General features: G+C 45.4%; 1 protein-coding gene and 1 long non-coding RNA gene across 8 annotated transcripts in view; one reads left to right on the forward strand and one right to left on the reverse strand.

The window, feature by feature from the left end:
• LOC134909867 (amine sulfotransferase-like) overlaps window positions 1-23,135 on the reverse strand; it is a 113,018-nt gene extending 89,883 nt beyond the window's left edge. Inside the window, exons 1-2 of one of the 2 annotated variants that reach the window (XM_063917200.1) lie at window positions 22,879-23,135; window positions 20,712-20,818 (exon numbers count right to left, since the gene is read on the reverse strand). The gene's annotated coding sequence lies outside the window, so the exon portion shown is untranslated. Of the gene's footprint in view, window positions 1-20,711; window positions 20,819-22,641 lie in introns of both variants that reach the window. The other variant, XM_063917199.1, reaches the window with a different exon arrangement.
• Window positions 23,007-25,191, forward strand: part of LOC134909868 (uncharacterized) — an 81,921-nt gene continuing 79,736 nt past the window's right edge. For 5 of the 6 annotated variants that reach the window (XR_010176050.1, XR_010176055.1, XR_010176053.1 and 2 more), the window contains exons 1-2: window positions 23,007-23,536; window positions 24,087-24,185. This is a non-coding gene — a long non-coding RNA (uncharacterized LOC134909868). The remainder of the gene's footprint in view (window positions 23,537-24,086; window positions 24,186-25,191) is intronic. The other variant, XR_010176051.1, reaches the window with a different exon arrangement.

The raw sequence follows: 25,191 nt of genomic DNA on the forward strand, positions 1-25,191 counted from the left end.
TGTGCCGAGCTGCTACTTGGTCTGGTTCAAACACTTTTGTGAAATTCTATAGGTTCGATACTTTGGCCAAAGATGACCTTAAGTTTGGTCAGGCAGCTTTGCAGCACTCTCTCACCTGTTTGGGAGCTTTGGGACTTCCCCATGGTACTAAAGTACAAGACCCCAGTATCCACTAGGACGTAAGAGAAAATAGGAATTTAATACCTACCAGTAATTCCTTTTCTCCTAGTCTATAGTGGATACTGGGCGCCCGCCTCAGTGCTTCGTTCCTGCTTAGCTGTGTAAGCATTTGGTTGGACCGACGTTGTGGTCCTGTTATGTTGTTGGGATAGCTGTGCTATCCGGGTTAGGTTGGTGTTGCTATCCTCTGTTCTGGTTTACGCCCTCCTTTCATTATGGTTTTGTGTTGGCTTGTTGCCTCACCACTGTTGTATTGTTCTTATCTCATGTTATGTCCGTCTCCTCTGGCCCAGATTTCCTAGACTGAGTCTGGTAGGAGGGGCATAGAGGGGAGGAGCCAGCACACACACACACACACACACACACACACACACACACACACACACACACACTAAAAGTTTTAAAGTGCCAGGCTCCAGTGGACCCGATCTATACCCCATGGTACTAAAGTATTCCCAGTATCCACTACGGACTAGGAGAAAAGGAATTACCGGTAGGTATTAAATTCCAGTTTTCTGGCCACTCATAACTAACATAGAGCAGCTTTGATTTTTATGCTAATGAAATAAAAACATCTAGTGATAAGATACAGTATCAGAACTCATGATAAGGTGTCACAAGGAAGTATTCTATAGAATACTAGCTTGTGACATCTTATCATGAGTTGTTACAAATTACAACAAGATTTCGAGACTATCACTTAAAAATCCTGCCAGGGCATTTAAAAGAGGAAATCTGTACTTTTCTATTTAGGAGAAATAGCAAAAACAATGGTGCAAAGTATTGCTTTCCAATGTTATAGTAAGGAAAGAAGAAAAATGGGAATGGAACAATGAAGGAAAAAAGCAAGGTTTTCAGTTTACATTTCACATAGATAGTGAGAATATTGAAAGCTGTACAATGTATGCTTGTAAATAGATTGCGGACAATTATAAGTTGAATACTGTAACTGCAAAATAAAGAACATTCCTTTCAGCAGTTAAGGCAGTTGTAGTATTATAGATTACCTCAGGATGGCGTCAAAGCACCAGCAATGAAGGAGGTACTGTACTAAAGCATTTCTTCTAAGATGAAATAGTAGATGATTGGAAGAGTGAAAAAAAAAAAAAAAAAAATCAAGCACACAGATGGAAACCAGGACAAAGACACATGTGACTGAAAAATTGGTTTTAACTGTGTTTGGTCATGGGCAAGTGAATATAGAGGTGACAGTCACTAGCATTAGCAAACTGCTTGTCATTGGCTGATTTACAATGGTCTATTGATGATAGTGATTTTTTTTTTGTGGCTCGAATATATATTAGGCTTTTGTGCACGTGTTTATTGTAATCCTATTTATCCAAGAGATGGGGAGATGTTTCTGCTATGATAGAGAGGTTTCAGTAGTTTCATTTCTTTTTTTCACAGTAAACAACACTAGCTCGCAGTATTGGTATAATAACTAAAATCGAGAATAGTATGAAGACTTGAGTAAATATCATTGCAATATCATAAATAAAGAAAATGTCAAAATTACTTGAAAAGGTATATAAATAATATACAATCAATCGAGCAGCTAATGCCAACTTACTCTAAAAACAGTAATACAAAAACCTTAACATATGTAGAGAGTATAAGTGTTCCCAGGGGGATCCTACGGTAGCAGCGGGAGAAGAGGAACACCACTAAAAAATTACTGAACAGTGACAATTAACTGAGGGAGATCGGAGGATCATTATCAATCATCTCGAGCTCATACCATGCTGCATGTTGTAAACTCTTATGAATTTGTTGACTGGTGACTAGGCCAAGTGTATCGATGTAACTTTCCTGGACCTCAAAGAAGAAGCCCCTTATGTTGTTCCTTTCCCAATACTGTCTCAATCCACTCCATCTGTAATGTGCCTTAATTGGAATAAAGGGAGTTCACTTTAAATCCAATTTTGGAGGATAGTTTTCTACCCGCTGTACCAATGAGATATAGGCCCTCATTCCGAGTTGACCGCTCGCTAGCTATTTTTTGAAGCTATACAAACGCATAGTCGCCGCCCACAGGGGAGTGTATTTTCACTTTGCAAGTGTGCAAACGCCTTTGCAGCCGAGCTCTGCAAAAACATTTTGTGCAGTTTCTGAGTAGCTCTGGACTTACTCAGTACTTGCGATCACTTCAGTCTTTTTGGTCCCGGAATTGACGTCAGACACCCGCCCTGCAAACACCTGGACACGCCTGCATTTTCCCAACCAGTCCCAGAAAACGGTCAGTTCACACCCACAAACGCCTTCTTCGTGTCAATGTCCTTGCGATCCGCTGTGTGAACGGATTCTTCGTTAAATCCATCACCCAGCAACGATCCGCTTTGTACCCGTACAACGCACCTGCACATTGTGGTGCATACGCATGCGCAGTAGTGACCTGATCACTGCGCTGTGAAAAACGTCAGTGAGCGATCAACTCTGATTGACCCCCATAGTTGGAATGCCAACGGACAGGATGCCGGCGGTCAGAAGAAAGTCACTGGAATCCAGACACATGTCAGAATCCAATCTGGGGAGGCTTAGGGTTAGGCTGCATGGTGAAGGTCAGGATCTAGGGTTAGGCTGCGGGGGGAAGATTAGGGTTAGGCTGTGGGAAGTTAAGGTTAGGCTGTGGGAGAGGACAGTTAGTGTTAGGGTAGGGTAAGGGGTAGGGTTAGTTTAGTTGCTCCAACCTGTCGGAATTATGGCAGTCGGGATGCCACTGTCGTAATTCTGACCACCGGCATCATGACTGCCAGTATCCCATACCCAACCTGTACTAATGGCCAATAGTAGCTTCTTACAGCCCCTAGTAATTCTCTGATTATCAGGAGAAAGCTCCAATACAGATCATTCAGGGTTGAAAACAACATAGTTCACCAGTTCACAAGCTGGTTCTCAACATAATTAGGAACCCTCAACCAGAAATGTCTGACCAGAGGACACTCCCACAAACAATGGAAGAGATCAACCTCATTATGGGAGAAATGTTAACATTGGTGAGAATCAGACAGTCCCATTAAATAGCGGTTCCCAGGGGAAAGAAAAGTTTGGTGTAGAGTATTAAGGTAGTATGCTGCAGCTGCCTCTTTTTTTTTTTTTTGGTAATGTAATTAATATTATAGCCCTGCATGACCACTTTAGAGTTTTTCCAGAATTGCTGTATGTTCTCCCAATGATCAATATTATTATCGTGAAATTCTGCCCAGCAATAATGTAAAAAAAAATGTTAAGTACTCTAAGATAAATAGTGCGGATAGCGGCAAAGATGATCAGGAGGACACAAATAAGAGGACATTAAGGAAACAGATACAGGAGCATGGTCTGAGATGATTATATCATAGATATCTGTTTGCTGTACTAGGGGGACAGTGGTATTAGCTACAAGTACACAATCAATGCAGGAAAAGGAAAAGTGGACCACTGAGTAAAATGTGTAAGATTGATCAGAGGGATTAAAAATGCACCAGGAATCAGTCAGTTGATGATGAGTCTTAAGAGCCTGAATATGCCTCCATGAGGAAGAGTTTAAACTCTGTGACTGGGATGATTTATCTAAGGAGGGATTATCAACAGTGTTGAAATCCCCAGCAATCACTATTGAAAAATTAGAGCATTGAAGATGCCTGCTGGAGACGAGTTAAAAGAAGATTTTAAACCTACCGGTAAATCTTTTTCTCGTAGTCCGTAGAGGATGCTGGGACTCCGTAAGGACCATGGGGAATAGACGGGCTCCGCAGGAGACATGGGCACTTTAAGAAAGACTTTGGGTGTGCAACTTTGGGTGTGCACTGGCTCCTCCCTCTATGCCCCTCCTCCAGACATCAGTTAGAGAAACTGTGCCCAGTGGAGATGGACAGTACGAGGAAAGGATTTTTGTTAATCCAAGGGCAAGATTCATACCAGCCACACCAATCACACCATATAACCTGGAATATACGCAAAAAGTTAACAGTATGAAAAACAACATAGCATCAGTCCAAGACCGATGAAACTATAACATAACCCTTATGTAAGCAATAACTATATACAAGTCTTGCAGAAGTAGTCCGCACTTGGGACGGGCGCCTAGCATCCTCTACGGACTACGAGAAAAAGATTTACTGGTAGGTTTAAAATCTTATTTTCTCTAACGTCCTAGAGGATGCTGGGACTCCGTAAGGACCATGTGGATTATACCAAAGCTCCCAAACGGGCGGGAGAGTGTGGATGACTCTGCAGCACCGATTGAGCAAACAGGAGGTCCTCCTCAGCCAGGGTATCAAACTTATAGAACTTTGCAAAGGTGTTTGAGCCCGACCAAGTAGGAGCTCGGCACAGCTGTAGTGCTGAGACCCCTCGGGTAGCCGCCCAAGAAGAGCCCACCTTCCTAGTGGAATGGGCCTTAACCGATTTTGGTAACGGCAATCCTGCCGTAGAATGTGCCTGCTGAATCGTGTTACAGATTCAGCGAGCAATAGTCTGCTTTGAAGCAGGGCCGCCAACTTTGTTGGCTGCATACAGGACAAACAGTGCTTCTGTTTTCCTGATCCTAGCCGTTCTGGCTACGTAAATTTTCAAAGCCCTGACCACATCAAGGGACTCGGAATCCTCCAAGTCACGTGTAGCCACAGGCACGACAATAGGTTGGTTCATATGAAAGGATGAGACCACCTCAGGCAGGAATTGAGGACGGGTCCGCAATTCCGCTCTATCGTATGGAAAACCAGATAGGGGCTTTTATGTGATAAAGCCGCCAATTCCGAAACTCGCCTAGCCGAAGCCAAGGCTAACAACATGACCACCTTCCAGGTGAGATATTTCAACTCCACTGTCTTAAGTGGTTCAAACCAATGTGACTTAAGGAAACTTAACACCACGTTAAGGTCCCAAGGGGCCACCGGAGGTACAAAAGGAGACTGAATATGCAGTACTCCCTTCACAAAAGTCTGTACTTCAGGTAATGAGGCCAATTCCTTTTGAAAGAAAATGGATAAGGCCGAAATCTGAACTTTTAATGGAGCCTAATTTTAGGCCCAAATTCACTCCAGTTTGTAGAAAGTGAAGAAAACGGCCCAGGTGGAATTCTTCCGTAGGAGCATTCCTGGCCTCACACCAAGAAACATATTTTCGCCATATTCGGTGATAATGTTTAGACGTCACGTCCTTCTTAGCCTTTATTAGCGTAGGAATGACCTCATCCGGAATACCCTTTTCCGCTAGGATCCGGCGTTCAACCGCCATGCCGTCAAACGCAGCCACGGTAAGTCTTAGAACAGACAGGGACCTTGTTGTAACAGGTACTGCCTTAGAGGAAGAGGCCACGGATCTTCTGTGAGCATTTCTTGCAGATCCGGATACCAGGTTCTTCGTGGCCAATCTGGAACAATGAGAATTGTTCTCACTCCTCTTTTTCTTATTATCCTCAACACCTTGGGTATGAAAGGAAGAGGAGGAAACACATTTACCGACTGGAACGCCCACGGTGTCACTAGGGCGTCCACAGCTACCGCCTGAGGGTCTCTTGACCTGGCGCAATACCTTTGTAGCTTTTTGTTGAGACGGGATGCCATCATGTCTATTTGGGGTAGTCCCCACCGACTTGCAATCTGCGCGAAGACTTCCTGATGAAGTCCCCACTCTCCCGGATGCAGATCGTGTCTGCTGAGGAAGTCTGCTTCCCAGTTGTCCACTCCCGGAATGAACACTGCTGACAGAGCGATTACATGATTCTCCGCCCAGTGAAGAACTCTGGTGGCTTCCGCCATTGCCACTCTGCTCCTTGTGCCGCCTTGGCGGTTTACATGAGCTACTGCGGTGATGTTGTCTGACTGGATCAAAACTGGTCGATTTTGAAGTAAGATCTCCGCTTGACGTAGGGCATTGTATATGGCCCTTAGTTCCAGGATGTTGATGTGAAGACAAGTCTCTCGACTTGACCAAAGTCCTTGGAAATTTTTTCCCTGTGTGACCGCTCCCCAACCTCGGAGGCTCGCGTCCGTGGTCACCAGGATCCAGTCCTGAATGCCGAACCTGCGGCCCTCTAGAAGGTGAGCACTGTTTTGTCACCACAGGAGAGATACTCTGGCCCTGGGGGACAGGGTGATCCGCTGATGCAATTGCAGATACGACCCGGACCATTTGTCCAATAGGTCCCATTGGAAGGCCCTTGCATGGAATCTGCCATATGGACTGGCTTCGTATGTTGCCACCATCTTTCCCAGAACTTGAGTGCAATGATGTACTGACACTTGTTTTGGTTTCAACAAGTTCATGACTAGAGTCATGAGTTCCTGCGCTTTTTCCTTCGGAAGAAAAACCTTTTTCTGGTCTGTGTCCAGAATCATGCCCAAGAAGGGCAGACGAGTTGTAGGATTCATCTGCGACTTTAAAATATAACACATTCCGTGAAAGTGATACGCTGCTCAGCAACTTCTCCCGTGATCTCGCTTTTATGAGGAGATCGTCCAAGTACTGGATAATTGTGACACCCTGCTTGCGCAGGAGCACCATCATTTCCGCCATTACCTTGGTGAAAATTCTCGGGGCCGTGGAAAGCCCACACGGCAACGTCTGAAATTGGTAATGACAATCCTGTACCGCTAAATCTCAGGTACGCCTGATGAGGAGGATATATGGGGACATGCAGGTATGCATCCTTTATGTCCAGAGATACCAAAAAATCTCCCCCTTCTAGGCTGGCGATGACCGCCCTGAGTGATTCCATCTTGAACTTGAACCGTTTAAAGTAAAGGTTCAGGGATTTTAAATTAAAAATGGGTCTGACCGAACCGTCCGGTTTCGGAACCACAAACAGAGTTGAGTAGTACCCCTGCCCTCTTTGAAGCAGGGGAACCTCTACCACCACTTGTTGCAGACACAATTTGTGAATCGCATGTAACACAATCTCCCTTTCCAGGGGTTGTTTCGGTGGGGCCTATTTGAAAAACCGGCGAGGAGGCACTTCTTCGAATTCCAGCCTGTAACCCTGGGAAACAATTTCTATTGCCCATGGATCCACCTGTGAGTGGACCCAGACATGGCTGAACAGTCGAAGACGTGCCCCCACAGGAGCTGACTCCCTCAGGGGGGCCCCAGCGTCATGCGGTGGATTTAGCAGAGGCCGGGGAGGACTTCTGTTCCTGGGAACTAGCTGTATTGTGCAGCTTTTTCCCTCTGCCCTTACCTCTGGCAAGAAAGGACGATCCACGTGCTCTCTTGCTTTTATTGGAACGAAAGGACTGCATTTGATAATGAGGCGCTTTCTTAGATTGTGAGGGAATATATGGCAAAAATTTTTATTTACCTGCCGTAGCCGTGGAGACGAGATCCGAGAGGCCCTCTCCGAACAATCCCTCACCCTTGTAAGGCAACAACTCCAGATGACTCTTTTAGTCGGCATCACCTGTCCATTGCATGTTCCACAGGACACGTCTAGCAGAAATCGACATAACATTGACTCTAGAACCCAGTAGACTAACGTCTCTTTGGGCATGTCTTATATATATATATATATATATATATGACATCTTTTACATATAAATATATATATATATATATATATATATAAATATACTAGGGACAATACCATGGTATCCTTATCTAGGGTTTCAATCTCCGCTGATAAGGTGTCAGTCTACGCTGCTACAGCGCTATAAACCCATGCCGACACAATCGCCGGTCTGAGTAGTGTACCAGAATGTGTGTAAATGGACTTCAAAGTACTTTTACTGCATGCTATCTGCAGGATCCCTGAGGATAGCTGTAAAGTCAGCGCTACCTTTTTAAGTAAACGTGTCAATGCCTTGTACACCCTAGGGGAAGATTCCCATCATATCCTGGCCCCATTTAGGGAAAGGATACTCCCTGAGAATTCTTTTTGGGAAGCTGCAGCATCTTGTCTGGAGATTCACGCTCTTTTTCCTCATGAGAGGAGGGAAATTTACCTCAGCTTTCTTCCCCTTAAACATGTGTACCTTCGTGTCAGGAACAGATGAGTCATCAGTGATATGCAAAACATCTTTTATTACAATAATCATATATTGAATACTTTTCTGCCAGTTTTGGCTGTACTTTGTTAGAGATGTGCACTTGAAATTTTCCGGGTTTTGTGTTTTGGTTTTGGGTTCGGTTCCGCGGCCGTGTTTTGGGTCCGACCGCGTTTTGGCAAAACCTCACCGAATTTTTTTTGTCGGATTCGGGTGTGTTTTGGATTCGGGTGTTTTTTTCAAAAAACACTAAAAAACAGCTTAAATCATAGAATTTGGGGGTCATTTTGACCCCAAAGTATTATTAACCTCAAAAACCATAATTTCCACTCATTTTCAGTCTATTCTGAATACCTCACACCTCACAATATTATTTTTAGTCCTAAAATTTGCACCGAGGTCGCTGGATGACTAAGCTAAGTGACCCTAGTGGCCGACACAAACACCTGGCCCATCTAGGAGTGGCACTGCAGTGTCACGCAGGATGGCCCTTCCAAAAAACACTCCCCAAACAGCACATGACGCAAAGAAAAAAAGAGGCGCAATGAGGAAGCTGTGTGAGTAAGATAAGCGACCCTAGTGGCCGACACAAACACCTGGCCCATCTAGGAGTGGCACTGCAGTGTCACGCAGGATGGCCCTTCCAAAAAACACTCCCCAAACAGCACATGACGCAAAGAAAAAAAGAGGCGCAATGAGGTAGCTGTGTGAGTAAGATAAGCGACCCTAGTGGCCGACACAAACACCTGGCCCATCTAGGAGTGGCACTGCAGTGTCACGCAGGATGGCCCTTCCAAAAAACACTCCCCAAACAGCACATGACGCAAAGAAAAAAAGAGGCGCAATGAGGTAGCTGTGTGAGTAAGCTAAGCGACCCTAGTGGCCGACACAAACACCTGGCCCATCTAGGAGTGGCACTGCAGTGTCACGCAGGATGGCCCTTCCAAAAAACACTCCCCAAACAGCACATGACGCAAAGAAAAAAAGAGGCGCAATGAGGTAGCTGTGTGAGTAAGCTAAGCGACCCTAGTGGCCGACACAAACACCTGGCCCATCTAGGAGTGGCACTGCAGTGTCACGCAGGATGGCCCTTCCAAAAAACACTCCCCAAACAGCACATGACGCAAAGAAAAAAAGAGGCGCAATGAGGTAGCTGTGTGAGTAAGCTAAGCAGACCTAGTGGCCGACACAAACACCTGGCCCATCTAGGAGTGGCACTGCAGTGTCACGCAGGATGGCCCTTCCAAAAAACACTCCCCAAACAGCACATGACGCAAAGAAGAAAAAAAGAGGCGCAATGAGGTAGCTGTGTGAGTAAGCTAAGCGACCCTAGTGGCCGACACAAACACCTGGCCCATCTAGGAGTGGCACTGCAGTGTCACGCAGGATGGCCCTTCCAAAAAACACTCCCCAAACAGCACATGACGCAAATAAAAATGAAAGAAAAAAGAGGTGCAAGATGGAATTGTCCTTGGGCCCTCCCACCCACCCTTATGTTGTATAAACAGGACATGCACACTTTAACCAACCCATCATTTCAGTGACAGGGTCTGCCACACGACTGTGACTGAAATGACGGGTTGGTTTGGACCCCCACCGAAAAAGAAGCAATTAATCTCTCCTTGCACAAACTGGCTCTACAGAGGCAAGATGTCCACCTCATCATCATCCTCCGATATATCACCGTGTACATCCCGCTCCTCACAGATTATCAATTCGTCCCCACTGGAATCCACCATCTCAGCTCCCTGTGTACTTTGTGGAGGCAATTGCTGCTGGTCAATGTCTCCACGGAGGAATTGATTATAATTCATTTTAATGAACATCATCTTCTCCACATTTTCTGGAAGTAACCTTGTACGCTGATTGCTGACAAGGTGAGCGGCGGCACTAAACACTCTTTCGGAGTACACACTTGTGGGAGGGCAACTTAGGTAGAATAAAGCCAGTTTGTGCAAGGGCCTCCAAATTGCCTCTTTTTCCTGCCAGTATAAGTACGGACTGTCTGACTTGCCTACTTGGATGCGGTCACTCATATAATCCTCCACCATTCTTTCAATGGTGAGAGAATCATATGCAGTGACAGTAGACGACATGTCCGTAATTGTTGTCAGGTCCTTCAGTCCGGACCAGATGTCAGCATCAGCAGTCGCTCCAGACTGCCCTGCATCACCGCCAGCGGGTGGGCTCGGAATTCTGAGCCTTTTCCTCGCACCCCCAGTTGCGGGAGAATGTGAAGGAGGAGATGTTGACAGGTCGCGTTCCGCTTGACTTGACAATTTTGTCACCAGCAGGTCTTTGAACCCCAGCAGACTTGTGTCTGCCGGAAAGAGAGATCCAAGGTAGGTTTTAAATCTAGGATCGAGCACGGTGGCCAAAATGTAGTGCTCTGATTTCAACAGATTGACCACCCGTGAATCCTTGTTAAGCGAATTAAGGGCTCCATCCACAAGTCCCACATGCCTAGCGGAATCGCTCCCTTTTAGCTCCTCCTTCAATGCCTCCAGCTTCTTCTGCAAAAGCCTGATGAGGGGAATGACCTGACTCAGGCTGGCAGTGTCTGAACTGACTTCACGTGTGGCAAGTTCAAAAGGTTGCAGAACCTTGCACAACGTTGAAATCATTCTCCACTGTGCTTGAGACAGGTACATCCACCTCCTATATCGTGCTCAATTGTATAGGCTTGAATGGCCTTTTGCTGCTCCTCCAACCTCTGAAGCATATATAGGGTTGAATTCCACCTCGTTACCACTTCTTGCTTCAGATGATGGCAGGGCAGGTTCAGGCGTTTTTGGTGGTGCTCCAGTCTTCTGTACGTGGTGCCTGTACGCCGAAAGTGTCCCGCAATTCTTCTGGCCACTGACAGCATCTCTTGCACGCCCCTGTCGTTTTTTAAAAAATTCTGCACCACCAAATTCAAGGTATGTGCAAAACATGGGACGTGCTGGAATTTGCCCATATTTAATGCACACACAATATTGCTGGCGTTGTCCGATGCCACAAATCCACAGGAGAGTCCAATTGGGGTAAGCCATTCCGCGATGATCTTCCTCAGTTGCCGTAAGAGGTTTTCAGCTGTGTGCGTATTCTGGAAACCGGTGATACAAAGCGTAGCCTGCCTAGGAAAGAGTTGGCGTTTGCGAGATGCTGCTACTGGTGCCGCCGCTGCTGTTCTTGCGGCGGGAGTCCATACATCTACCCAGTGGGCTGTCACAGTCATATAGTCCTGACCCTGCCCTGCTCCACATGTCCGTGGTTAAGTGGACATTGGGTACAACTGCATTTTTTAGGACACTGGTGAGTCTTTTTCTGACGTCCGTGTACATTCTCGGTATCGCCTGCCTAGAGAAGTGGAACCTAGATGGTATTTGGTAACGGGGGCACACTACCTCAAGAAATTGTCTAGTTCCCTGTGAACTAACGGCGGATACCGGACGCACATCTAACACCAACATAGTTGTCAAGGCCTCAGTTATCCGCTTTGCAACAGGATGACTGCTGTGATATTTCATCTTCCTCGCAAAGGACTGTTGGACAGTCAATTGCTTGGTGGAAGTAGTAAAAGTGGGCTTACGACTTCCCCTCTGGGATGACCATCGACTCCCAGCAGCAACAACAGCAGCGCCAGCAGCAGTAGGCGTTACACGCAAGGATGCATCGGAGGAATCCCAGGCAGGAGAGGAATCGTCAGAATTGCCAGTGACATGGCCTGCAGGACTATTGGCATTCCTGGGGAAGGAGGAAATTGACACTGAGGGAGTTGGTGGGGTGGTTTGCATGAGCTTGGTTACAAGAGGAAGGGATTTACTGGTCAGTGGACTGCTTCCGCTGTCGCCCAAAGTTTTTGAACTTGTCACTGACTTATTATGAATGCGCTGCAGGTGACGTATAAGGGAGGATGTTCCGAGGTGGTTAACGTCCTTACCCCTACTTATTACAGCTTGACAAAGGCAACACACGGCTTGACAAATGTTGTCCGCATTTCTGTTGAAATACTTCCACACCGAAGAGCTGATTTTTTTGGTATTTTCACCAGGCATGTCAACGGCCCTATTCCTCCCACGGACAACAGGTGTCTCCCCGGGTGCCTGACTTAAACAAACCACCTCACCATCAGAATCCTCCTTGTCAATTTCCTCCCCAGCGCCAGCAACACCCATATCCTCCTCATCCTGGTGTACTTCAACACTGACATCTTCAATCTGACTATCAGGAACTGGACTGCGGGTGCTCCTTCCAGCACTTGCAGGGGGCGTGCAAATGGTGGAAGGCGCATGCTCTTCACATCCAGTGTTGGGAAGGTCAGGCATCGCAACCGACACAATTGGACTCTCCTTGTGGATTTGGGATTTCGAAGAACGCACAGTTCTTTGCGGTGCTTTTGCCAGCTTGAGTCTTTTCATTTTTCTAGCGAGAGGCTGAGTGCTTCCATCCTCATGTGAAGCTGAACCACTAGCCATGAACATAGGCCAGGGCCTCAGCCGTTCCTTGCCACTCCGTGTGGTAAATGGCATATTGGCAAGTTTACGCTTCTCCTCCGACAATTTTATTTTAGATTTTGGAGTCCTTTTTTTACTGATATTTGGTGTTTTGGATTTTACATGCTCTGTACTATGACATTGGGCATCGGCCTTGGCAGACGACGTTGCTGGCATTTCATCGTCTCGGCCATGACTAGTGGCAGCAGCTTCAGCACGAGGTGGAAGTGGATCTTGATCTTTCCCTAATTTTGGAACCTCAACATTTTTGTTCTCCATATTTTAATAGGCACAACTAAAAGGCACCTCAGGTAAACAATGGAGATGGATGGATACTAGTATACTTATGGATGGACGAGCGACTGCCGACACAGAGGTAGCTACAGCCGTGGACTACCGTACTGTGTCTGCTGCTAATATAGACTGGATGATAATGAGATGAAATTAATATATATAATATCACTAGTACTGCAGCCGGACAGGTATATATATTTATTATGTAATGACTGATGACGGACCTGCTGGACACTGTCAGCTCAGCAGCACCGCAGACTGCTACAGTAAGCTACTATAGTAGTATGTATCAAGAAGAAAGAAAAAAAAAACACGGGTAGGTGGTATACAATTATGGATGGACGAGCGACTGCCGACACAGAGGTAGCTACAGCCGTGGACTACCGTACTGTGTCTGCTGCTAATATAGACTGGATGATAATGAGATGAAATTAATATATATATATATATATATAATATCACAAGTACTGCAGCCGGACAGGTATATATATTTATTATGTAATGACTGATGACGGACCTGCTGGACACTGTCAGCTCAGCAGCACCGCAGACTGCTACAGTAAGCTACTATAGTAGTATGTATCAAGAAGAAAGAAAAAAAAAACCACGGGTAGGTGGTATACAATTATGGATGGACGAGCGACTGCCGACACAGAGGTAGCTACAGCCGTGGACTACCGTACTGTGTCTGCTGCTAATATAGACTGGATGATAATGAGATGAAATTAATATATATATATATAATATCACTAGTACTGCAGCCGGACAGGTATATATATTTATTATGTAATGACTGATGACGGACCTGCTGGACACTGTCAGCTCAGCAGCACCGCAGACTGCTACAGTAAGCTACTATAGTAGTATGTATCAAGAAGAAAGAAAAAAAAAACCACGGGTAGGTGGTATACAATTATGGATGGACGAGCGACTGCCGACACAGAGGTAGATACAGCCGTGGACTACCGTACTGTGTCTGCTGCTAATATAGACTGGATGATAATGAGATGAAATTATTATATATATATATAATATCACTAGTACTGCAGCCGGACAGGTATATATATTTATTATGTAATGACTGATGACGGACCTGCTGGACACTGTCAGCTCAGCAGCACCGCAGACTGCTACAGTAAGCTACTATAGTAGTATGTATCAAGAAGAAAGAAAAAAAAAAAAACACGGGTAGGTGGTATACAATTATGGATGGACGAGCGACTGCCGACACAGAGGTAGCTACAGCCGTGGACTACTGTACTGTGTCTGCTGCTAATATAGACTGGATGATAATGAGATGAAATTAATATATATATATATATAATATCACTAGTACTGCAGCCGGACAGGTATATATATTTATTATGTAATGACTGATGACGGACCTGCTGGACACTGTCAGCTCAGCAGCACCGCAGACTGCTACAGTAAGCTACTATAGTAGTATGTATCAAGAAGAAAAAAAAACCACGGGTAGGTGGTATACAATTATGGATGGACGAGCGACTGCCGACACAGAGGTAGCTACAGCCGTGGACTACCGTACTGTGTCTGCTGCTAATATAGACTGGATGATAATGAGATGAAATTAATATATATATATATAATATCACTAGTACTGCAGCCGGACAGGTATATATATTTATTATGTAATGACTGATGACGGACCTGCTGGACACTGTCAGCTCAGCAGCACCGCAGACTGCTACAGTAAGCTACTATAGTAGTATGTATCAAGAAGAAAGAAAAAAAAAACCACGGGTAGGTGGTATACAATTATGGATGGACGAGCGACTGCCGACACAGAGGTAGCTACAGCCGTGGACTACCGTACTGTGTCTGCTGCTAATATAGACTGGATGATAATGAGATGAAATTAATATATATATATATATAATATCACTAGTACTGCAGCCGGACAGGTATATATATTTATTATGTAATGACTGATGACGGACCTGCTGGACACTGTCAGCTCAGCAGCACCGCAGACTGCTACAGTAAGCTACTATAGTAGTATGTATCAAGAAGAAAGAAAAAGAAAAAAAACACGGGTAGGTGGTATACAATTATATATATATTATATACAATTATATATATATATATATTAAACTGGTGGTGATTAATTAAACTGGTGGTCAGGTCACTGGTCACACTATCAGCAACTTGCAAGTAGTACTCCTAAGCAGACAATCACAATATATACTGGTGGTCAGTGTGGTCACAATGGCAGTGTGGCACTCTGGCAGCAAAAGTGTGCACTGTACGTTAAAATATGTACTCCTGCTCTCAGACTCTAACTGCTCCCCACTGTCTCCCCCACAAGTCAGATATACAGTCACACTATCACTTCAGCAAGTAGTAGTACTCCTCTAAATGCTCCCCAAAATTACTAAAGTAAATACTGTGTCTCTCTCTACTCTAGTCTCACTCTCTTCTCTATAAACGGAGAGGACGCCAGCCACGTCCTCTCCCTATCAATCTCAATGCACGTGTGAAAATGGCGGCGACGCGCGGCTCCTTATATAGAATCCGAGTCTCGCGATAGAATCCGAGCCTCGCGAGAATCCGACAGCGGGATGATGACGTTCGGGCGCGCTCGGGTTAACCGAGCAAGGCGGGAAGATCCGAGTCGCTCGGACCCGTGTAAAAAAACCTGAAGTTCGGGCGGGTTCGGATTCCGAGGAACCGAACCCGCTCATCTCTACTTTGCATTATCGTAGTCGACACTGGAGTCAGACTCCGTGTCGATATCAGTGTCTATTATTTTGTATAGTGAGCATTGTGAGACTCTGAAGGTCTCTGTGACATAGGGACAGTCATGGGTAGATTCCCTGTCAGTTCTCTAATCTTTTGTGTAATAAATTTCACACATCCAATCAGGCGTCGACGTTGTCGACGGAGACACCACACACACACATTTGCTCCATCTCCTCCCTAGGAGAGCCTTTTACCTCAGACATGTCGACACACACGTACCGACACACCACACACTCAGGGAATGCTCTTCTGAAGACAGTTCCCCCACAAGGCCCTTTGGAGAGACAGAGAGAGAGTATGCCAGCACACACCCCAGCGCAATATGACCCAGGAAAAACACAGCAATTTAATGTTTACCCCGTAGCGCTGTTATTATTATCTGCGCCGAATTATGTGCCCCCCCTCTTCTTAAAACCCTCTCTTCTACCGTGGTATAAGCAGGGGAGAGTCCGGGGAGCTTCCTCTCAGCGGTGCTGAGGAGAAAAACATGGCGCTAGTGAGTGCTGAGGGAGAAGCCCCGCCCCCTCGGCGGCGGGCTTCAGTCCCGCTAAAAGTGTAAAATTGGCGGGGGCTCATGCATATATACAGTGTCCAGCTGTATATATGCTCTCTTTTGCCATATAAGAGGTTTATATTGCTGCCCGGGTCAGGGACTCAGGGTCGACACACCTTAGGTCACCGCCAATTGGTCGACACACCTTAGGTCGACATGGACAAAAGGCCGACATGGAAAAAAGGTCGACAGGAACAAGGTCGACATGGAAAAAGGTCGACATGAGTTTTTTATGTTTTTTTGGTGTCGTTTTCTTCGTAGAGTGACCGGGATCCCAAATTAGTGCACCACGTCCCCTCGCATGGCTCACTTCGCTCGCCATGCTTCGGGCATGGTGCCTTCGCTCCGCTACCGCTTCGCTCGGCACAGATTACCGTTCCAATCGTAGTCCACGTGGATCGTTAAGTATGAAAAGGTTCCAAAAAAGAAAAAAAATTGTGAAAAACTCATGTCGACCTTTTTCCATGTCGACCTTGTTCCTGTCGACCTTTTGTCCATGTCGAACTAAGCGTGTCGACCAATTGGCGTCGACCTAAGGTGTGTCGACCTTTTTGTTGTCGACCTGGAGTCTGGATACGTGCTGCCCAGGGCGCCCCCCCTGCGCCCTGCACCCTTACAGTGACTGCCGTTTGTGAGGTGTATGGGAGCAATGGCGCACAGCTGCAGTGCTGTGCGTTACCTCAGTGAAGATCAATAAAGTCTTCTGCCACCTTTTGAAGCCTTCTTTCTTCTCATACTCACCCGGCTTCTTTCTTCTGGCTCTGTGAGGAGGACGGCGGCGCGGCTCTGGGACGAACGTCCAGGGCGAACCTGTGTTCCGACTCCCTCTGGAGCTAATGGTGTCCAGTAGCCTAAGAAGCAGAGCCTATCATTTAAGTAGGTCTGCTTCTCTCCCCTCAGTCCCTCGATGCAGGGAGTCTGTTGCCAGCAGTGCTCCCTGAAAATAAAAAACCTAACAAATATACTTTCTTAGCAGGAAACTCAGGAGAGCTCCCTGCAGTGCACCCATCTCCTCTGGGCACAGTCTCAAACTGAGGTCTGGAGGAGGGGCATAGAGGGAGGAGCCAGTGCACACCCAAAGTCTTTCTTAAAGTGCCCATGTCTCCTGCGGAGCCCGTCTATTCCCCATGGTCCTTACGGAGTCCCAGCATCCTCTAGGACATTAGAGAAGAAAAAAAAAGGGTTGGTGATCAACATTTGGGGCATAAACATTGACCAGGGTATATTTGGTATTATAGATTTCCACATCTACAATTTCATAATGAACTTCTGGGGCTAAGATGATATAAGACAAGCGTTTGTGGAAAAGGATTGCTGCTCCTCTAGACTTAGGCCCTCATTCTGAGTTGATCGCTCGCTAGCTACTTTTAGCAGCCGTGCAAACGCATAGTCGCCTCCCACGGGGGACTGTATTTTTGCTTTGCAAGTGTGCGAACGTCTGTGCAGCTGAGCTGTGCAAAAACATTTTGTGCAGTTTCTGAGTACGTCTGGACTTACTCAGCCCTTGCGATCACTTCAGTGTTTTTGGTGCCGGAATTGATGTCAGACACCCGCCCTGCAAACGCATGGACACACCTGCGTTTTTCCAGACACTCCCAGAAAACGGCCAGTTGCCACCAACAAACACCCTCTTCCTGTCAATCTCCTTGCAATCGCCCGTGCGAATGAATTCTTCATTAAATCCATAGCTCAGCAACGATCCGCTGTGTTCCCGTACTACGCGCATGCGCATTGCAGTGCATGCGCAGTAGAGACCTGATCACTGCCCTGCGAAAAACGTCAGCGAGCGATCAACTTGGAATTACCCCCTTAGTACAGTAAGATGATGAAGAGATGCAAGAACCAAGCCAAAAAGCCCTTAGCGTGCTGCCAGCTCCCACAACCCAGTGTATTTCCTGAAGAATTATGATGTCAGAACAAAGATGTTTAAAGTGCAAAAAAAAACATTTTCTTTTGACAGGGAAGTTTAGTCCACCAACATTCCAGGAGACAAGAAAGCAGGAGAGTATGAGGGAGTGGACTGTGGACATACTAGGTAGCATGGCTAACTTACCCTCCCACCCCACCTCCACTGAATTCAGCTGATGCACTACCAAGTCGGATGAGAAAAGGAGAAAAGAACATGGAGAGGCGATGTAATGATACACTGGCCACTTTAAGGTTACAATGGACATTAGCTGGCAGTACATGAAATAGTCAACTAGCCATTATAAAAATTAAAAAGGCAGAACAGTAAACATTAGCTAACAGCAGTGAAGTGTTTCAGTAAATACCAAAAGAGCAGAAGCAATGTCACATTGTAAACTTCAAACACCATCTCCTAGTATTTTCTTCCCTAACTAGGGAAATGGAAACAGGCACAATTTATTAGTACATGGAGTGCGTTGAGAGATAAACAATATTCTTAAAGTTAAGTACAAACAAATATGGGGGAAGGCCCATGTGTAACAGTAAAGGGAAAGTTGAATGCTCATCAATAAAGGGTAGTGAAAACCCAGGGCTGGCTCCAGGCCCATTCCTTAGGAGCGGCCGTGTAGGGCACCAACTCCTAAGGACTGTAACACACTCGCCGACTTTTTCCGGCCGGAAAAAAGCCGGTTGGTTTTTCCCGTGCCGGTACTGTAATTAACAGTGTAAGGGGTAGGGTCCTTTCACACGGCACGGCCCCGGCCCGTCTGCCGGGTTGCAGCCGGAAATATCTACTGGAAGGTCCGGATGCCAGGCCGGGGCCGTACCGTCTTTGAAGGCAGAGAACCGTGTGTGTGAAAGGGAGCTTTCACACGTTTTTTTCTTCAAGCCGTGTCTGCTGCTGCGCATGCGCACAGCATTACACACGGCTCAAAGCCGTTGTGTGTGAAAGACACTGCCGGATGGCAAAAAGCCGGACAAAGTTTGTCCGGCTTTTTGCCATCCGGGGAAAACCGGGTAGTGTGTTACAGCCCTAAGGGCGGCCGGTGGCTGGTCGCAATTTTAAATCAGCCGCCGGTCCGTCAGTCAACCAGAGCTCGCGGTCCGGCAGGGGTTGCCGGACCGCGACCTTTGTCTGACTGACTGACCAGCGGCTTCAGGCAGGGGACAGCCGGAGACGGGAGTGAGGGGAAGGAGAGGCGCATGCTGCGCTCTCCCCCCATCACACAGAGATTAGCGGCGAAGGTTGTGGCAGTGCACATCCAGCATTTTACTCCCATTAGAAGCTGTCGCCCTTGTTGCCGCTATTTTAACCAGCTGTTATAAGTTTATGGACCCATACTTTAGTAAAAGTCTGATATTGTACAGATAGTCAGTAACAGTACATTCAATGGAAACCTGTGCAGTATGTGCTGAATGTGGTATTAATGCATGAAATAATAACAATTAACTCTCCCCTTTAAAGAAAAACAGTTGTACATCTGCTGTAGCAAACAGATAGACCATAATAAGATATATTACAGATTTGCAGCAATCTGTTAGTCTCTGCAAATCACAGAAATTCACTATATGTAATACCAGGCAATTTGGAATGCAAGAAGACAAACTGCTGCCGATTTGGAATATTTTCCGACTTTTATAGGTCGAATCAAGTTTTTCCGACTTGTCGGAAACCACGTGGATCGGCGGATTAGCCGCGGATCCACGTATTTTGTTGGATTTGAGGGTGTTTTTTAGCCGGGTTTCGTCAATGCCGATTTGACTTTAAAAAAAGTCGGATCGGCATTGTCGGAAACGGGCAGAAACCTGTCGGAAACGCCCGCAAGTTGAATAGTGAAGTATCGGATCCTCTCCATCGGAGAGGATCAGACACTAATTGAATACACCCCTAAACCTACTATGGCATGTACAGTATGCAGCAATTTGTTTTATAAAATAATATAACCCCCATCCCCCCAAAAAAATGTCACCAGAACTAGGCTGGTAGCAGAAAAATAAGGGATCAAACCCCATATTGTTGCCCTGAAAAAACAACTGCTACAAGCACTAAGCTTTGCTTAGCACCAGGCTCAATTCTCCAGAGAAATTGAGGTTGCAAAAAAAAAAAAATTCAGACCAGCATCTTGAATAAAACAAGTCATAGGGCTCTTCCCATACCCATGTAGCGGTGGGTGCGGTTAATAATATTTTCACATTTGAAATAGTTAAATAGTATCAAAAGAGAAAATAAAATAAAAATTTTTGACCAACACTGGTCAAATAGATATTTAATAAAACACACACACACACACACACACACACACACACACACACACACACACACACACACACACACACACACACACACACAGCACATACTGTATGCATTCAAATATATAATATAAAAATCCCCATTTCTTCCAGAGGAATAGCATTACATTTCCCTAAAAAGTCTTTTGCCTATAACTACTATTGGGCAGTTGTTACAATCGAATAAAACAGCTCATGAAGCAGAAGTGTTACTAAACAGTACATAATGTGGTTAGTAGCCAGAAGCATGTATAGCTGGGTATTTCTTAATTTGTTCCAAATACATACCGTTCGTCCTCCTTCTTCTGGCAAAGACACCTTGCTGATTTCATTATAAAGCTGCAGAACAGAAAAGTTCCTCCTCCTTGTTAGAATATCTAGGTGTGCCTTTTAAGCTGGAGAGCAACATAAACAAAGTTGCCAAAAAAAGTTCCAATTAGCAATAAAAGATCTGTTGTGACAGGCAGTGCAGCTGCTATAGGGCCCAGAGCTGAGAGGGGCCCACCTTCACTGTCACAGTTGCATGTATTATGTACATTTTTCATCATTGTGTGATACATAGGAGCCCTTCAAACATTTGCCTCGGGGCACAAACAAATCTAGTTATGCCCCTGGACCTGCTAATTGTAATGTGGTATAAAACTAACTTGAGGACATTATAATGTTACATAACATGAACTGGGGCACTGTACTATGGCACAATATGAAGTAGAGGCACTGTAGTGTGGCATAATATGAACTGGGGTCACTGTATGTCATATTGTGAATTACTATGTTGCATAATGGGGGTAATTCCAAGTTGATTGCAGCAGGATTTTTGTTAGCAATTGGGCAAAACCATGTGCACTGCAGGGGGGCAGATATAACATTTGCAGAGAGAGTTAGTTTTCGGTGGGTTATTTTATTTCTGTGCAGGGTAAATACTGGCTGCTTTATTTTTACACTGCAAATTAGATTGCAGATTGAACACAGCCCACCCAAATCTAACTCTCTCTGCACATGTTATATCTGCCTCCCCTGCAGTGCACATGGTTTTGCCCAATTGCTAACAAAAAATCCTGCTGCGATCAACTTGGAATTACCCCTATGTGTACTGGCAGCCCCACAATGTGACATAGGTGTGGATCATTAGATCGACAGTGTCTAGGTCCACAATGTTTAGGTCGACCACTATAGGTCGACAGTCACTAGGTCGACAGGGTTTAAAGGTCAACAGGGTTTCTAGGTCAAAAGGTCGACGTGAGTTTTTCATTTTTTTTTGTGTCGGTTTCTCCGTACAGTGACCGGGAAGCCCAATTAGTGCACCATGTCCCCTTGCATGGCTCGCTTTGCTCGCCATGCTTCGGGCAAGGTGCCTCGCTGTGCTCGGCGCAGGTTACCGTTCCAATCATAGTCCACGTGGATCGTTAAGTATGAAAAAGTTCAAAAAAAGAAACAAAATGTGAAAAACTCATGTCGACCTTTTGACCTGTCGACCTAGAACGTGTCGACATAGAAATCCTGTCGACCTTGAAAACCTAGGCACTGTCGATCTTCATACCGGATCCCATGTGACATAATGTTAACAAAGGCACTACTATGGTTCAGAAAATAAAATAGGGCTCTACTATGGGGAAGAAAATGAACTAGGACACTATTATGGGGCAGAAAATTAACAACTGCTGCGAATAGGTGTATATCTATAAGCATTGGGACAGGGTCCCATTCAATATGCTGCTATGGGGCCCACAAAGTTCTGGCTACGCCCTGGCCATAAAGTTCCAATTAGCAATAAAAGATCTATTCTGACAGGCAGAACTGATCCTCTTTTAATCTTAAATGGAACTTTATGATGCCCTCGGCGCTTACACATTTTAACATGTTAATTTTCTTTGTATTTTTGTAAAGTACCTCTTATCAAAGGCAGCAAGTCTATTTATATCCTATCTTTAATATCTATACATTTATCGGGTTGTTGTTTTGTGTGTGTGTGTGTGTGTGTGTGTGTCTACAAGCGAGACTAAACATGAAAAAAAACATGTTTGTATTTTGCTGATGAAATGAAAGTCCTAGAAACCCCTCTCATATGTAAAATGTAGATACACAGTATCATAAGAGAGCGCTATACCATAATACTTGTTAAAAATTATTTAATTGATTTTGTATAAAAACAATACATTTAATAAAGCATATCTTGCACCAATAGCTACCACTGCTTGAATTTAGTCCATATGCCCACCAATGAATGAGTCCACAAATGACTGTCCTGGAGCTCCAAGCATGGAATAATTAAGCACAGTATAGTGCTATTTTTGTAACTCCAAGGGGACTGCTGATGGTGTAAACTAGAATGTTTAAGTGCACGTAGCGACCGTGCATCCAATGGAGAAGCCGCCAACTGCCTCAGGTAATGTTATTAAATCTGAGGACCCAGCGCTCTCCAGGTGTCCCTCCCCACCGCCAGCTGATCTCTCACCGTTGCCGCTGCTGTGAGGCCGGCTGATGTAATGTTGTCCGGTGTTGCGCATATGTAGCGCGGCGGTATCTTGATGTCCTCGAGGAGGGGGAACCAGGCGCTGCTCCGGGTCACTGTAAGAAGATGTGAAGGCGGTCTCCAGTATATAAGGAATCCAAGTGGTTTAAAAAGGATGTAAGCAGTAGGTAGCCTCCTTAACGCGTTTCTCCGTGTATAAGGTGATACGGTTTCATGATGAAACCGTATCACCTTATACACTGAGAAAAGCTGGCTTATATACTGGAGACCGCCTTCACATCTTCTTACAGTGACCCGGAGCAGCGCCTGGTTCCCCCTCCCCGAGGACATCAAGATACTGCCGCGCTACATATGCGCACCACCGGACAACATTACATCAGCCGGCCTCGCAGCAGCGGCAACGGTGAGAGATCAGCTGGCGGTGGGGAGGGACACCTGGAGAGCGCTGGGTCCTCAGATTTAATAACATTACCTGAGGCAGTTGGCGGCTTCTCCATTGGATGCACGGTCGCTACGTGCACTTAAACATTCTAGTTTACACCATCAGCAGTCCCCTAGGAGTTACAAAAATAGCACTATACTGTGCTTAATTATTCCATGCTTGGAGCTCCAGGACAGTCATTTGTGGACTCATTCATTGGTGGGCATATGGACTAAATTCAAGCAGTGGTAGCTATTGGTGCAAGATATGCTTTATTAAATGTATTGTTTTTATACAAAATCAATTAAATAATTTTTAACAAGTATTATGGTATAGCGCTCTCTTATGATACTGTGTATCTACATTTTATTTTCTTGTCTTTGTACTAGCGAGTATTACAGAATACTCGTGTGAGAGCAGCTTTAAAGGTATTATACCAATTTATTTATTTATTATATTGGTTAACAGCTTTTGAAAGCAGTTTTAGTTCAATCATTTATTATTACTTTATATTGTGCGCCGAAAAATAACTTAATATTTTATTGGTTATTTATATTACCCTCTCATATGTAACCTTTATTGTAAGTCTGCCAGGGTATGCTGGTGCTTTGGGAATCACAAGTACTAAGATACCCTGGCCTCAATGGTCTGTTCTGGCAGATACAGGCAGACTGGATTTATAAGACATACTGGTACTTATAGTTCCCCAGTAGAAAATAAAACACTTGTTTTAATTACTATTTAAACAACCTTTTTATCTCACACCTAGCACTGTGCAGATGTGGGAAGGGTCCTAGTGCTTTCAGCAGAATTCTGTTTATTCCTCGGGGTGGAGGCTCGCAGGTTCTTTGTGGGGATGATTCCTTAGGTAAGTCAGCCCTGTGCTGAACAGGTTTTTCTTTTGAACATTATGGCAGAGAGTTTAATCTTTTTTTTAACAAGGTGCCAGACCAGACCGTTTTCTCACCCACCAGAAGTTTTCGTAATTTCTCCACACACATTTTTGCCCTTTTTCAAAACTTACACACTTGTTCCAATCTGCAGCTACTGTAGTATCCTGAAAATTGGAAAAATTAGGAAGGTGTCTGGTTAATTCTCACTTCTCTGATGCACTGTATGAGAAACAATGACTTGCAAAATTGCTGAAAATAAAATTTTAAATACCTACCGGTAAATCCTTTTCTCGTAGTCCATAAGGGATATTGGGAACACATTAGTATGATGGGGTATAGACGGGGTCCAAAGGAGCCAGTGCACTTTAAATTTCTTTCACTGGGTGTGCTGGCTCCTCCCCTCTATGCCCCCTCCCACAGGGAGCTATAGGTAAAACAGTGCCCGAAGGAGAAATTACATACTTGAGAGAAGGAACATAACTAGAAGTGTGGTGAGATCTATACACCAGCACACCATAACATAACTGGGCCAGCAACATCTGGCGACATAAACAGCAACGGTTGAACAGGTAACACCGAACAGAGAACCTGCAGAAAGTCACCGCACAGAGGCGGGCGCCCAATATCCCTCATGGGCTACAAGAAAAGGATTTACTGGTAGGTAATTAAAATCCTATTTTCTGTAGCATCCTTAAGGGATATTGGGGACACATTAGTACGATGGGGATGTCCCAAAGCTTCCAGAACAGGCGGGAAAGTGCGGAGACATCTGCAGCACCGCCTGCCCAAACTAGGTATCCTCTTTGGCCAGGGCATCAAACTTGTAGAACTTCACAAAGGTGTTCTTCCCCGACCAGGTAGCGGCTCAGCATAGTTGCAAGGCCGAGACTCCACGGGCAGCAGCCCAGGAAGAGCCCACCAATCTAGTAGAGTGGGCCTTTAGAGACTTAGGAACAGTTAAGGCTGCCGACACATAGGCCT

This window comes from Pseudophryne corroboree, chromosome 4, assembly GCF_028390025.1.
Source record: "Pseudophryne corroboree isolate aPseCor3 chromosome 4, aPseCor3.hap2, whole genome shotgun sequence".
NCBI lineage: Eukaryota > Metazoa > Chordata > Amphibia > Anura > Myobatrachidae > Pseudophryne > Pseudophryne corroboree.